This window comes from Peromyscus maniculatus, chromosome 18 (assembly GCF_049852395.1).
Source record: "Peromyscus maniculatus bairdii isolate BWxNUB_F1_BW_parent chromosome 18, HU_Pman_BW_mat_3.1, whole genome shotgun sequence".
Classification (NCBI taxonomy): Eukaryota; Metazoa; Chordata; class Mammalia; order Rodentia; family Cricetidae; genus Peromyscus; species Peromyscus maniculatus.
The window spans coordinates 48599122-48613435 of record NC_134869.1 but is presented as its reverse complement, the minus strand read 5'-3'; the positions used below and the strand labels follow the sequence as shown (position 1 = coordinate 48613435).

At 44.5% G+C, this 14314-nt stretch overlaps 1 protein-coding gene and 1 pseudogene across 4 annotated transcripts in view; one reads left to right on the top strand and one right to left on the bottom strand.

Moving 5' to 3' along the window:
* Window positions 1–14314, bottom strand: part of Srgap1 (SLIT-ROBO Rho GTPase activating protein 1) — a 279322-nt gene that overhangs the window by 149647 nt on the left and 115361 nt on the right. The gene's annotated exons all lie outside the window — the stretch shown is intronic.
* LOC121823646 (60 kDa heat shock protein, mitochondrial pseudogene) lies at window positions 9261–11582 on the top strand (annotated as a pseudogene).

Genomic DNA, 14314 nt, shown 5'->3' with positions numbered 1-14314 from the left:
ACTAGATAGTTATAATTTCCTCAGTTATGATAAAAGATAAGTTATATATAAAACCTTAAACTCACAAATATAAGATAGATAGGACATCTTCTTTAATATTGTAACTGTAATTCTTGCTTGATAATTGTTTTGTTATATGTAATTTTACTATGTTAAAGTTAAAACCTTCCTTTTTAAAAAATAGAAGAAAAGGGGAAGTGCTGTGGATATTACTCTATGTAAATAAAACACTGATGGCCAGTGACCAGGCAGGAAGTATAGGCGGGACAAAGAGAGAGGAGAATTGGGGAAACAGGAAGAAGGAGGGAGAGACACTGCAGCCACCGCCAGGAGAAGAGCATGTAAAGAAGCCGGTAAGCCACCAGCCACGTGGCAAGATATAGATTTATAAAAATGGGTTAATTTAAGATATAAGAACAGTTAACAAGAAGCCTGCCACGGCCATACAGTTTATAAGTGATATAAGCGTCTGAGTGATTATTTTATAAGTGGATTGTGGGACTGCGGGGCTTGGGGAACCTGGAGAGAAGCCCTCCAGCAACAGCCTGGGTTACCGGAGACCCTGTCTCAAAAAGAGAAACTACAGACCTGAAAGCTTACTGTCCGGAACTACTCTCATGAAAGAGACCATGCAATCTGTAGTTCCATTCATGCCAAGTGTCCAGGATATACTCATGCATAGAAACAGAAGGTAGATGAGTTTTGCTGGGGGGGGGGGGACTGAGAGACTCGGAGGGTCACAGGAAGTGGCTGCAGTTGGGGAGGGCTTCTTTTGGGGGATGATGAAAAGGATCCATCAGAGTGGTGGATTCATCAGATAGTTGTGAAACTCTCTGAATAAATCGAGTTAGTAAACCGCACACACAACTTATATCTCAAAACCAGCTGTTCCATTTTTAAAGGACAGACGCATGTTTGTCCTGAGAATTTCGGTTGTTGACACATTTTAAATGACGGCGGCAACAGTGGAGACCGAGTTGCCATCCTTCAGCGCTTTCTTTTTGTCCTTCTTGTCAAATTAGACAGGATTTAAAGTGACGCCCGCACAAGGTGACGCTTTCCTCACTACTTCCGTTTTTGTCCCGAATTTATCCAAAGCCGGACAGTGAACGTCCTCACCAGCTATCACTTGTATGCTTGCTGTTATCATTCCTAATAGGATATGAATGCTTGACCTAACCAAGGGCCGGGAAGGATTTATTACCAGGACTCCCCCAGGACTGCAAAACGCAGTAGAAAAAAATGTAAAAATGTGGTGTCTCTGGACAGGTTCTGCTGGTCATTATTTAAAAGTCTAGGCTGGGACCTCCTAAAAAAATCGTAATGGCTGTTATAATACAGTCTCAACTATTGTAATTTTAGAGATTTATTTTTAATTATGTCCCTCCCCCCTCCGTTGGTCTGTCTCCCTGTGCATGCGTGCACACACACATGTATGTGCATGTGGGTGTAGGGGAAAGTGGAAGCCGGAGGCGTTGGACCCCCTGGAGCTAGAGTTATAGGTGACTGTGAGTCACCCAAAGTAGGTGTTGGGAACTGAACTCAGGTCCTCTGGAAGAGCAGCATGTGCTCTTAACCACCAAGCCACCTCCAGTTTGGGGCTGTTGTTTTGAGTCAAGGTCTCAGTACACAGCCCTGGGTGGCCTGAAACTCTCTACGTAGACCAGGCTGGCTTTGAACTCACTGTCTCTGTCTACACCACCACACCTGGCATCCTGTCGTTTTTTTTTAAAAAATGACTGTTATTCATTTCTTTTCCAACTGAGCATCAAACAAAATGGAGAAACATCAATAGTTTAATAAGCACAAGGCACAAGGCTTTTCAACCACTTGCAACTGATGGGAGGGGAAAGGGAAAAAAAGAGATAATCCCTGTAAGTTATAAAAGTCCGCTAACACCATATTAAATTATATTACCCAGAAATAGAGGAAATGGAGGAGTGTCCGGCTACTGCTTTGACAATGGGAAGTCCTAACTCTTAAAATAAATATCTGTGGCAAACGGTAAGTGTGACATGGAAATATTGATGCACCCTTGCTCTATATGTTACTAAGTGATGACGGTTCTGGTGTAACCAGATGGACGGAACGGGGGCGGGCAGGGTGTACTACCGTCACCTGGCAAATGATAATCCAGTACTAGTTGTGAAGGCACCAAGACCACCTCGGTAATTTCATTTTTCTCATGTGGTCAGGTCAGGTTTCCCTCACATCAGGAGTCTATATTCTGTTAGAACGAGTTAGTAACCTTTACGCCAAGGAAATTAGGGATGACCCAGATGACACGCCAGCCTCTTGTCTTCAAGAGACTAAAAACCGAGTCAGACTCTAGCCAGCCCTGCTGGTTACAGCCCCACTGGTTACTTCCAGTCTCAGGGTGGATATTTTGATTTTGTTGGTCTAGTTGGATATAGAATGGGGGGTTCACAGTAAGTTTTGAGGTACATCTTTTCATTAGATGCCTTACTTGGGTTTCTGTTGCTATGATCAACATGTGAGGGTTTAGATAACCTGGTGACTGCTGCCTTAATTAAACACCAGTCGTAAAAGTTGTGAGATCAGCTTAAGCTGAAAATTTAGAGCAGAAAGGAAAACATTTATAAGAACAATGGACTGAATAAACAAAAGCCCCCTTTCTCTTTTTGGCTTTCCAGAAGAAGGTTTCTCTGTGTTGCCCAGGCTCTCCTGGAACTCCCTCTGTAGATCAGGCTGGCCTCAAACTCGCACAGATCTGCTTGCGAGTGCTGGGATTAAAGGCATGGACCATCAGTGCCCAGCCATTTCTCTAGGGTAGATTGGAAGGATTCATATAATCCTTCTGCTGTAATCCGAACAGAAATTAAGTAAGGGCAAGATGAATGCAGGCTGGAGTGAGTGTCACAGGTCACAAATCCGATGGGTGAGACAGGGCTTTCAGCCCCCCAGTTTCCTCTTGTAAAATGCTCCCCCCACCCAAGGTTATGGTCAGAATTGAATGTGGTGACCTAAGTGTAAAGCACGCTGCATCTATGAACTAGGGCATGGACAGGCAGACTGTTGCTAGTCCCAGCAGACTTACGTTAGGGGGATACTGGGCCAGTGAGATGGCTCGGGGGGCGGGGGGGGGGGGGGGGTAAGGATCCTTGCCACCAAACCTGAAGACCTGAGTTTAATCTCCAGGACTCACATGCTACAAGAAGAGAACCAACGCCCACAAATTGTCCTGCACACACACAGGCATGCACATGGACACAGGTACATGCACACACACACGCACCCATGTCAACGTGTACACACACAGACACACAAGAAAAGGCAAGGAAAAACATTTATTGATCATTTCCTTGTACCATACTCTGAGGCTCTGAAGAAGACAGCGAAAGCCATGGACCCTATCTTAGGAAGGAGTCCCGGGCAATGCAGACGGTAAGGGCTGGTGACCCTCACAGCCTTCAAAGTAGGAACTGTGGGAACAGTGAGAAATGTGGAGGGGACACTGAGGGACAGAGGGGTCCAACTGTGGAGGTGGTCCTGGGTCAGAGGCATCACAATAGGAAAGACACATTCTAGGGTGAGGGTAGAGGGGGAATGGGGGCGCCACCCCGCACCTCAACTGCTGGACTCGAACTCTGCGTGCTCACAGGCACAGTCATGAGCCAGGCCAGAACAGACTGAATGAGGATTCTAGGAGTAAGGCTTTATTAACACTCCACCGGGCATTCCCCAAACCAGGCTGATGACAGGAACCAACAGCCAGGCTCAGGGTGGAGATTTTGATTTTGTTAGCCTAGTTGGACATAGAATAGAGGGTTCACAGTAAGTTTTGAGGTACATCTCTTCATCAGATGCCTTACTTGGGTTTCTGTTGCTATGATCAAACACTGACCAAAAACAGCTTGGGGAAGGTAAAAGTCTGTCATCGATGAGAGCCAGAGCAGAAACCCGAGGTCTGAAGAGGGGCTCTGAAGCAGAGAATCATAGGAGTGATGCCCACTGGCTTGCTCAGCCTGCTTCCTTTTTTTCCCCTTGAGACAGGGTTTTTCTGTGTAGTTTTGGTGCCTGTCCTGGATCTCGATCTGTAGACCAGGCTGGCCTCAAACTCACAGAGATCCGCCTGGCTCTGCCTCCCGAGTGCTGGGATTAAAGGTGTGTGCCACCACCACCACCCGGCTTCAGCTTGCTTTCTTATACAACCCAGGACCACCTGCCCACGGGTGGCATCGTACAGAAGGAGTTGGGCCCTCCCACGTGACTCATTAACCAAGAAAATTCCTCATAGACACGCCCACGGAGCAGTAGCATGGGGACGATTCCTCCACTGAGGTCCCTCTTCCCCGGTGACTCTAGTGTGTGTCAAGTTTGTTTGAGAAACACTAATACGCACACCTGGCAACTTTTAGAAGCTTCCCTGAGAAGAGACTAAAAAAAAAAAAAACAACTCTGAGGAAGGAAGACAGAGACTCAGATTTCATTCCAGAAAATGGCGTACGTAAGTAAACAAGTGCATAAGCTGCTAAGTGTCCTACACCTCATGAAATAATTTCCTTTGTAAGCTTAAAGCCCTTCTTCCAATGATGAACTAGTGGCCAAAATGAACTACCACCAGCAGCAACAAAACAACAAAAAATTAAATACATATTTAAAAAAAAAACCACAGGGGAAAAAGCAGCATCAGCAACAACAAAAATACAGTAATATTTAAAAAAAAAAAACCTGCCTGAAAACAAAACAATAGAACTCTTGCACAAATGGACGGTGTTCATGTTTCCCCCTAAGCCTCCCATTAGCTTCGTTATTTATGAATCATTTCCTTCTGCCTTCTGGTGTAGAACTAATGATTACTGTATTTCCGTTTAATTTCTTATAGAGAATAGAAATTGATTTTCAGTTACATTGTAGAGAAATCCAAGGGAGCTGTTCGGCCCACGATGTAGCCATCAGTCACACGGCACACTTGAAAGACGCCTAGATTCCCAAACCTTTGTTTTGGTGTCGAGAGACAGAGTCTCATGTAGCCCAGGCTGCCTGGCTCCAAAGTCACTAAGGGGCTAGGCTTGAACTCCTGATCTTCAGGCCTTTACCTTGAAAGTGCTGGGATTAAAGCTACAGATTCCAAAATCTTAATATGATAGGAAAAAAACATCCCAAAAAATTTGTGTATGAGTCTTAAAATTATAAACTAGATATGCCATGTCTTGTAAATATGAAACTAGTTTCATCTATTTGCTCACCTTTTTACTTTTTCAGGTATTATTAAAATACTATTAAAAATAAGATGTAACTACTAAACCCATCAAAATTATCAACCTATCATTACCATCTAAGAGAAAGTGCTCCTCTAAGACCCCAGGAAACTGGAGACTAGCTTTCTCGTGAGTGGATCTAGAGTGCCCATCACATGAGCGTTTGAAGAGAGTTAGCAGGCTTGGCCAGAAGACAAGACTTATGCACGAGGCAAACACAACACGAAGGGCCCCACTTAGAAGTGTGGCGTCGGAGGAGTAACAAGCGCCCTAGAACGCCCGTTTCCTCAAGTGTGAAACGGCCACTAGCTTGTCAGTCCCCTCCCCAAAATAGTGCAAGGCTGCCATGTAGGAGATGGGAAAAGACCTCCTCACCATATGGAGCGCTTTGTGAGTCAGCTTTTCCATCACTGTGGTGACAAAGGACCTCCAAAGAACGACATCAGAGAAAGAGCCTCTCTGGGCCCACGGTTTCGGAGGTTTCACTCCGTGTTCTTTGAGCCTGTTGCTGTGGGCTTGGGTTGCGACAGAGCATCCCAGTGGAGAGTGTGCCATTGTGTGTTGTGTGGGTACAAAGCTATCCACTTTCCAGTAGTCAGGAAGCAGAGAGCCGGCACAGAAGGGACCAGGGACAAGATATGCTAGGAAAGGCACACTCTCGTGGGACCGATTTCCTCTAACTCGGTCTTACCTTCTAACACCCCATTCAAGGATGACCTTGTCAGTAGGTTAATGGATGAAGGTAAGACCCTTTTGATCCAGTCAATTCCCAAAAGCACCACTAGCTCGGGGACCACACTCTCAACACATGAGCCTTTTAGGAGAACATTTCATATTCAAACCATAGCAAGCTGGTTATTAAATGGGTAATGCAGAATGAAAAGGAAATTGAGAATTGATGGTGTGTGTCTGGTTTGAGCTAAGCTTTCTGAAAAGGAAACACCATGGTGTCATCATCCATGGTGCCTTCAGAGGGCTTGGTCCTGTGCTGCCTCCAAAAAACAGGATTGGAAGGTAGTGCAGATCTGAGCAGTGTAGATAAAGTTTTTAAATAGATTCAAAATACTTTTTCAGCCTGGCCTTGAGGTAGGGTTTCAGGGAAGGAAGTCTATAATATGTGGACCATAAGTAACCTTCCAGGTTACTGCCACATTGTTTGACTCCCTGTGGTCCTTTTCTGACTTAGAATCGTATCACTAATAGCTTGAGCAAACTGAGTATTACAACAGATCTCGATGGAGTCAAATTGCTTCTACTCCATGCTGAAAACCAGTCTCCTCTCAGAAGTCCAGAGATGCTTAACATCTCTAGGAACACAGACTTAAGAGAGATCCATCCCTTTTAGGGTCATATGGAAACCTAATATAGTAAAATCTTCCATATATATATATATATATATATATATATTCCATATATATATTCATATATATATATTTCATATATTCATATATATATTTCATATATATATTCATATATATATTCATATATATATTTCATATATATTCATATATATATTTCATATATATATTCATATATATATGAAAGCAAGCTACATGAAATCGCCAGGCACCAGAGGAGACAGAGGCCCAACAGGACATCCCACATCACCAAATGAAGCTTCCAGTACCAGGAATGGGTCCCATCTAATTAAAGGCTACTAGTTCTCTGCAAACTGAGGGTAAGGCCATACTGCTGAAGACAACATCTCCACAACACACTGAACATGGAGAAGTCATGCCTATCTCCAGCCTCCTCCCTACTGATTAGTATTCATGGTATAGGAAGGCACTCTGCATACCACCGAAGGAGAAAGGTCAACACCAACCCAGCCACAAACCCTTCAGTGTATTAAGAGTTATCTGCCTGTAAGACATGCTGGAACAATAGTGGTATAACGCTCGTGGGAGTAACCAACCAATACCTGATCTGAGTTAACGTCCACCCTATGAGATGGAACTTGTATCCCACACTGCTTGGGCAACCAAGAGCCTGAGATGAGATAGCCCAGGGACCTAGGGGAAAATCAAATCCCACTGCAAAGGAATGTAGCGATACAGTGACTCCAGTGGCATTCTGCTTGCTCAGCTGTCATTAGAGAAGCTTCCTCCTGCCGCAGGTGGTAACAAACACAGAGACCCACAGGCAGACAGTATGCAGGGAGCGAGAGACCTCGGAACACTCAGACCTAAAAGGGATGTCTCCGTCAAATCCCTCCTCCCGGGGCTCAGTGAACTCTGTGGAAGAGGAGGTGGATAGAGTGTCTAACAGGGCTGCCGCACATAGGAACGGACTCATGGAGACCGAGGCAGCGAGCACAGGGCCTCTCACGGGTCTGCACCAGATGGAGCCCTGGAGCTGCAAGAGAAGGGGACACATGCCCCCACCCCTAACTCAGAAGCTCTCTCCCATAGATAACCACTTGGCAAGGAAAAATTAGTTTTCTCCAAGGGAGTCTCACTGGGGAAACAAACCATTCTTAAGGGTAGGTCCCATGTCCAACAGTAAGAGGGTCAACACAAAATGATCTCAACAGCATCTTTGGAGGTTCTGTGTCTCATAATGTTATGCGCGCATGCGCGCGCGCACACACACACACACACACACACACAAGCACACATTATTTTACAGGTCCTTTGTGTATATATTATGGTTTCTAGTTTGTTTGTTTTTATAGAATTCCGTGTGTGTCTCCTTATCTACATGAGTTTTTTGTGTTTTTTCCCCTGGCTCCTTTTCTTCTTCTGATTTGTTTTTGATTTATCTTATTTTGTTGTTATTCCTTAGAAGCCTGTTTGTTTTCTAAGGAGAGACAGAAGCGCGCGCGCACGCGTGTGTGTGTGTGTGTGTGTGTGTGTGTGTGTGTGTGTGTGTGGCGCGCACGTGTATTAGATGGAAGCAGAGGTAGGGAGGAGCTGGGAGGGGGGAGGGGAAAACCATACTTGGGATACACTAGACACTTATGGAAACTGAAATCTATTTTCAATAAAAGAAACAACCACAAAAATTGAAAACAAGTGAGTAGCCTCTTTCGGATTAAACAGAGCAAGGAGCTGTGCTCTCTGTGCGGTTCATTCTCACGACTGCGGACCAGGAAGGCGGGCTTTGGCTTTCTATGGCTTCACCATCAACCCTGATGTGAAGTGGCATCAGTCTAAGCATTACTAAAGATCAGTTTTGAATAGCTCATGAAAGCGAAGTAAGTATACTTTGGCCTATTAACATTTTCAGAAAATGCAGAAAAGTGAATTTGCATTTTTTTCAAATGCTGCCCAGGATAAAAGGCAGTAAATCCGGGTAATGGATGCCTGCAGTTTAACTACCTCACAGCCAAGGGCAGCTAAAGAACTCAGGACGCGTCCACTGCGGGGCTCTTACTTAGAGTGAGGAAGAGGCAGAGTTTCATTAACTTCCTCATAATTAAGCAAGGACACTTACGACCTGATTAGTGGATCGATTTTCATGACCAGAAAACAGAATGAGTGTGGAAACCATTGATCTGTAGAGAATACCAAGATTCCACTTCCTAATGGCACCCTTCTAAACACTGGTAATAATTCAAGATGGAGTCTTCCGGAGCATGGGCAAAAGTTCACACAGGCTTTCTCTACGTAGGTTTTAGGAATGGAGACCCTTAAAACTAGTTTAAGTCCTTTGTACTGGATTCACTGCACAGTAACGCTTTCCCAAATGAAAGCTGTTTTCCTTATCATAGCTATTAGGGCTTTAAAGTGCTGGCTAGAAAACAACTTAGGCTCCCAGGCAAGTTGCCCTTGACATCCACAAGGAGACAGTAACTTCCTCCTATGATCTAGGTCCTGTGATGAGTATACAGTATTCTGCCTGCATGTGTCCCTGCTTGCTAGAAGAGGGCGCCAAATCTCATTCCAAGTGGTTGCGAGCCACCATGTGGTTGCTGGGAATTGAACTCAGGACTTCTGGAAGAGCAGTCTCGGTGCTCTTAACCACTGAGCCATCTCTCCAGCCCCTGTGATGAGTTCTTAAGGAGCTCATCTCATTTTATTCTGACAGCATCCCATCATGTGGTACCCTCTGCTTGCAGGTGACGGAACCGAAGGGTAAGTAACTTTCTTGTTTGAAGTCAGATAATTAACAAGGATCAGAGCTTAGATTTCCATTCAAGTTTATCTCAATGCAAGGTCCATAGCACAAAATATGAAGTCCAACAATTACATGTGTAATTACAGAAATCAAGTTTACTTGAGTGTCTCAGGCATGGGCCTCTAGAGCTTAATCAAAGAGCTCACACATCACATGTTAAGAGCTCAGGTACCAAGTGCCCTTCATCTCCATCACTTAAAGAAAACCAAAAGATCCCCCTAAAACGTGAATTATTTTCCAAAGCCTAGCTCACTGTCTGAGTTTCCTAACATTTCCTTGAATATCGTGGCTTCTTATGAAACTGTATTTATCTTAGTTTACAGTCATAATTTTACTATTGCTACTAGGTTCTACACATACTATGAGATCTTGAGCTGTGTGAACTATAAACTCCTGAAGTACAAGGAATGTTTCTAAGCTTCCAAGGAGTGTACAGTAGGTGCTCTGATGTTCTGGTCCTAAGAGGAAGAGTCAAAATGTTTAGTTATGGTTATGCACTTAGTAATCAATATTTGCTAATTCATAAACTCCCTTTTCTTCTCCATTTCCACTGTCCTGCTCTGACCAGCCCTTCTTCACTGTCTTCTTCCTGGTCCTCAGCTCTATTTTGTTGCCTCTATCAAGTGCCTTCTTTAATCATCGATGGAAAAATACTCCAGGTAAATCCCTTTCATATGTTTTAAATATCTCTCAAACACAGATCTATTTTGAAAGTCTACCTCAGGGCTAAAGAGATGGCTCAGTGGTTAAGAGCACTAGCTGCTTTCCCACAGGTCCCAGGTTCAATTCCCAGGCTCCACATGGTGGCACACAGCCACCTGTGACTCCAGTCCCATGGGATCTGACTTTCTCTGCTGGCCTCCCTGCGGTACACAGACATACACTCGTCACATAAAAATAAATACATTTTTTTTTTTTAAAAAAAATCAAACAGAAAAAGTCTACCTCTACCATAAGAGAATACCATAAACTGGAAAAGAACAATTGGAAGATTAATAATTTCATTTAGTTTTCTTTAGACCCTGGTTAGAGGCTTTAGATGGTACCGATAGCTCTGTTTCTTAGGCTGATTTAATTGCAGCTCCATAAAATGTCTCTAACAACCTCCCAGACTGCATGAAGTACCTGGGTTCCGGGATCAAGGAGCTGGTGGAGCAAAATGAGAGACATTCTAATTGCTTTGTAACTCCTCAGCATCCACTCGAACAACTTGGAGCCACGGCTCTTAACGATGTACAGCTTCCGAGCCGGAGGCTACAAAGGCCTCACATGGATGACATGATTTGGTCATCTAGTTTTATATATTCCCGCAGGCACACATACACACCGCAGTCACGCTCCAACACACACACTTTTAAACAATTTTAAAGATTTTTTTTTCTTCAAGGCTTTTCCAGGCAGTCAGCCAAAGTTGAAGAGAACCCCTTCCTTCTCTCCCAGAAATGATGCAGGTTGGCCCCTAACCCGCAGGACGCTCACATTTTCCAGAAGGCTCTGGAATGGACGGCAGCCCAGGAGCTGGGATATGGTTTATGGTGGTGGGCAAGGGCACAACTGGCTGGCTCAGTTCTACTTGGAAATGCTGTGACTGTCCACCTGAGTCATGAGACCCCTGCTCCGGGGCTTATGCCAAAGATGTGAAGTCTAAGGGGATGCCCAAACTTCATGTTCCCAGTGTCGCCCTTTCAGAGAGGAGACAAAGGGGAGGACAGTGACTGCTGTGTGGAGCTGGGAAAGTCCCGGGGTAAGAGAAGGTGGTGGGACCATTGCGAAGTCAATTGAGCTACAGGAGAAATATAAAAATATTGGAGCTGAACTTGTTTGAGGTGTTGCCAAGAACGGAGAGGCTGGGATTGGTACCACCACCACTAGTGTCCCGCACTCTCTAGTGCCAAGGGTGGCTTTTGGTGCTAATCCTGTGGAAATCTGGAGAGCTGTGAGGTTGGCCCTTGATGCTGTACTGACTGAACTTAAGAAGGGTCTAAGCTGGGATGACCCCTAAAGAAATTGTATAGGTTGCTGTAATTTCTTCAAATGGAGACAAAAAAAATTAAAAACATCACTTCTGATGCAATGAAAAAGATTGGAAGAAAGGATTAAAAAAAACAACAACATTGAATGGTGAATTTGAAATCATTGAAGTCACAGAGTTTGATCAAGGATACAGTTTCCCCATGCTTTATTAACACAGAAAAAATGTGAAAATGTGAATTACAGGATGCCTGTATTGTGCCGAGCTGAAAGAACGTTCCTAATGCCCCATCCACGGCACCAGCTTTTAAAATTGCTGTCATCACTGAAAACAGTGGTAGAGACACTCCAAGTTCACTGGTTTTTGAAGAGGCTAAAATTTATTTATTTATTTTTTTAGTTGTAGCAGTTAAGTTCCAGGATTTGGGGACAGGGCAGAGGAGATGTGGTTATTGCTACTGGTGGTACAGTGTTTAGAAAAGAAAGGATGAACTTACACCTTAAACGCGTTCAGACTCGTGTCTTAGGAAAAACTAGAGCGGTCACTGTCACCAACAATGTCACGTGTTCTTTTTTTTTTTAAAGGAAATGGAGACACAGTTCAAACGGAAAGGAGTATTCAAGGAATCACTGAGCAGTTAGATGTCACAACTAGTGAATATGAACAAGGAAACTGGGATGAAGGGCTGGTTACTCCCGATGACAGACAGAGCAGCTGGGCCAAAGGCTGGAGGGCCAAGTCTTGTCCTGGTGAGCAGGAAAGCCTTGGAGGCCCTCCATGCTAAGTTTAACTGCCGAAGAAGACGTTCGAGGAGGGAGATTCACTCTGCTTCCAGCCTCGGCCACATTCAAGCTTGCTAATGAAGGATGGTGGGGAGGTATAGAAATCATTAAAAGATCAATCAAAAAGATGTGGGTATTGAAAGACCTTTGATAATGGAGGAAATTCTGCAAAGCTCCCCAGAAGTTAGTTATGATGCTGCGGCTTGGAGACTTAGTGACCGTGGTGGGAATGGGGATCACGGACCCCAAATGGGTTGTAAGAACTGCTTTGCTGGATGCTGCTGTGGTAGCCTCACTGTTAACCACCGCAGAAACTGAAGTCGCAGAAATTCCTGAAGAAGAGAAGGACCCTGGGATGGGCATACTGGGTGGGGTAGGAGGGGATATGGGAGGGGGCACACTCCCATCCCTCAAATGTTGTTTTGGCATTAGCAGTGAACTGACAGGATGCTCAAGGTTGGGTTCCTCATTCAAGCTTCAGAGTCCACTGGAGGGAAAGCTGCCTGATGCTTAAGAAAACCCCTGTGGAATCGGCTGCTGGTTTTACTTGGCAGTATACAGTGCTTTACTGCTCCACTTTCTAGTCAAGACATCTGTACACTTGTGGTAGTGGGTGTAAGAGCCATGTATCAGCATCCTGCTCCCGACTTAAGTCACTGAGGAATTCCTACCCCCACTCTGTCACCATCAAGACATAGTGCCTGCTGTCACCAGCCCTTCTGAGAAGAGTGAAGACAAACTGCACACAGCTAGGTGTCAGCCTTCACGTCACAAAAACTTGCTTGTTAAAGATGTTGTAGGTCCTGGCAAAAACAGAACATCACCTATGTTTGTTAGATTTTCAAGAATAGTCTGTTCACTCTTATCTCTACAAAGTACCAGAGCAGAAAACTCATCTTTAGAGATAAGAAAACTCAATGACAAGTGTACTTATGGCTCTTCACGGACGCCTAGCTTCTCCACAAAGAACAGGAAGACAGATTCCATTCAATAATGGTCACTGAGCAAGGTCTACTTAACACGGAACGACCAAAGGTAAAAATACTTGTGCTGCTCCGGTGACATCACTGAGTACCTCCAGGTTCAGGGTTCTGGAGACATAAAGAGAAAACCCTGCCTTGGGGCCTTTGGACTAGTCGCTGGTCTGCAGCTGGGAGACGCGCTACTGAGGTTTCTCTAACTTGCATTTTAGTGCAATAAATGCAATGAGCCCTGTGAAAGAAGCAGGAGAAGAGAATGCATAAAGGAACGGTAAATGCTGCCCAGGTGAGAGAGAGAAGGCTCCGACTTTGCCCCCAACTGAAAAGCTGCCATTTTCCAAGGTGGGACAAAGGTTGGGGTGGAGGGTCTGGAGGGGTGAAGGTATTACAACACGATGACATTTTGCTCTGGATTGGACGGTGGCAATGCAGGCTGGTGTCATGGTTAATTTAATTGTCAACGTAACTATGTCGAGATACCCTAGTGAGTAGGAAAGTGTACCCCTGGGTGAGTCTGGGATGCTCTCCCCAAAGATGCTTTGATCCTGAGAGCTCTGACCTAAGGAGCAGATTCGTTCCTTGATGGATTCATAATATGATGTCCTTATTGGGACGTGGCCAGAGGGAGGAAGCGGAGCCTCAATGGAGGAAGGAGGTCACGGGAATGTGTCCTACATCTTCCCCTGGCTTCTTTCTGTACCCATTTCTCTGCTCCCCAGCGCCAGGATGTAAATTGTTCTACCCCACCAGGCCCTCCCACCATGATGATTGACACCTCTGAAATTGTCAGTCGAATAAACCTTACTGGTCTAGGTTGTGTCTTTCAGGCACATGGTCACTGTATCAACAAAGCTAACCAGTAGAGCAGGCTGGTCCACAGATTAAGGGATTCAAGAGCAAATACCCTAGCATGATGCAGAATGGCATCCTACTTAGCTCTTCACTCACTAGTTATAGGGAATGCCTCTATTTACTTATTTAATGATTTGGAAGCGAATGCTGATTATTCACATGTTATACATGAAAGCTATAGAATGTTCTAACTAATGAAATTATAACTAATTAGTTCTAACTTGTCTACAAAAATGAAATGAGACTTCCTGCCAAATTATGGACAACAAATTCTTTTTCTTTTAAATTATTTCTTTTTCCTTTCTTTTCCATTTATTGGACAACAGATTCTTAACACTGTGTTATACTTATTTAGAAGAGAAAGAGCAGTGTGAATGAAATGTGCTT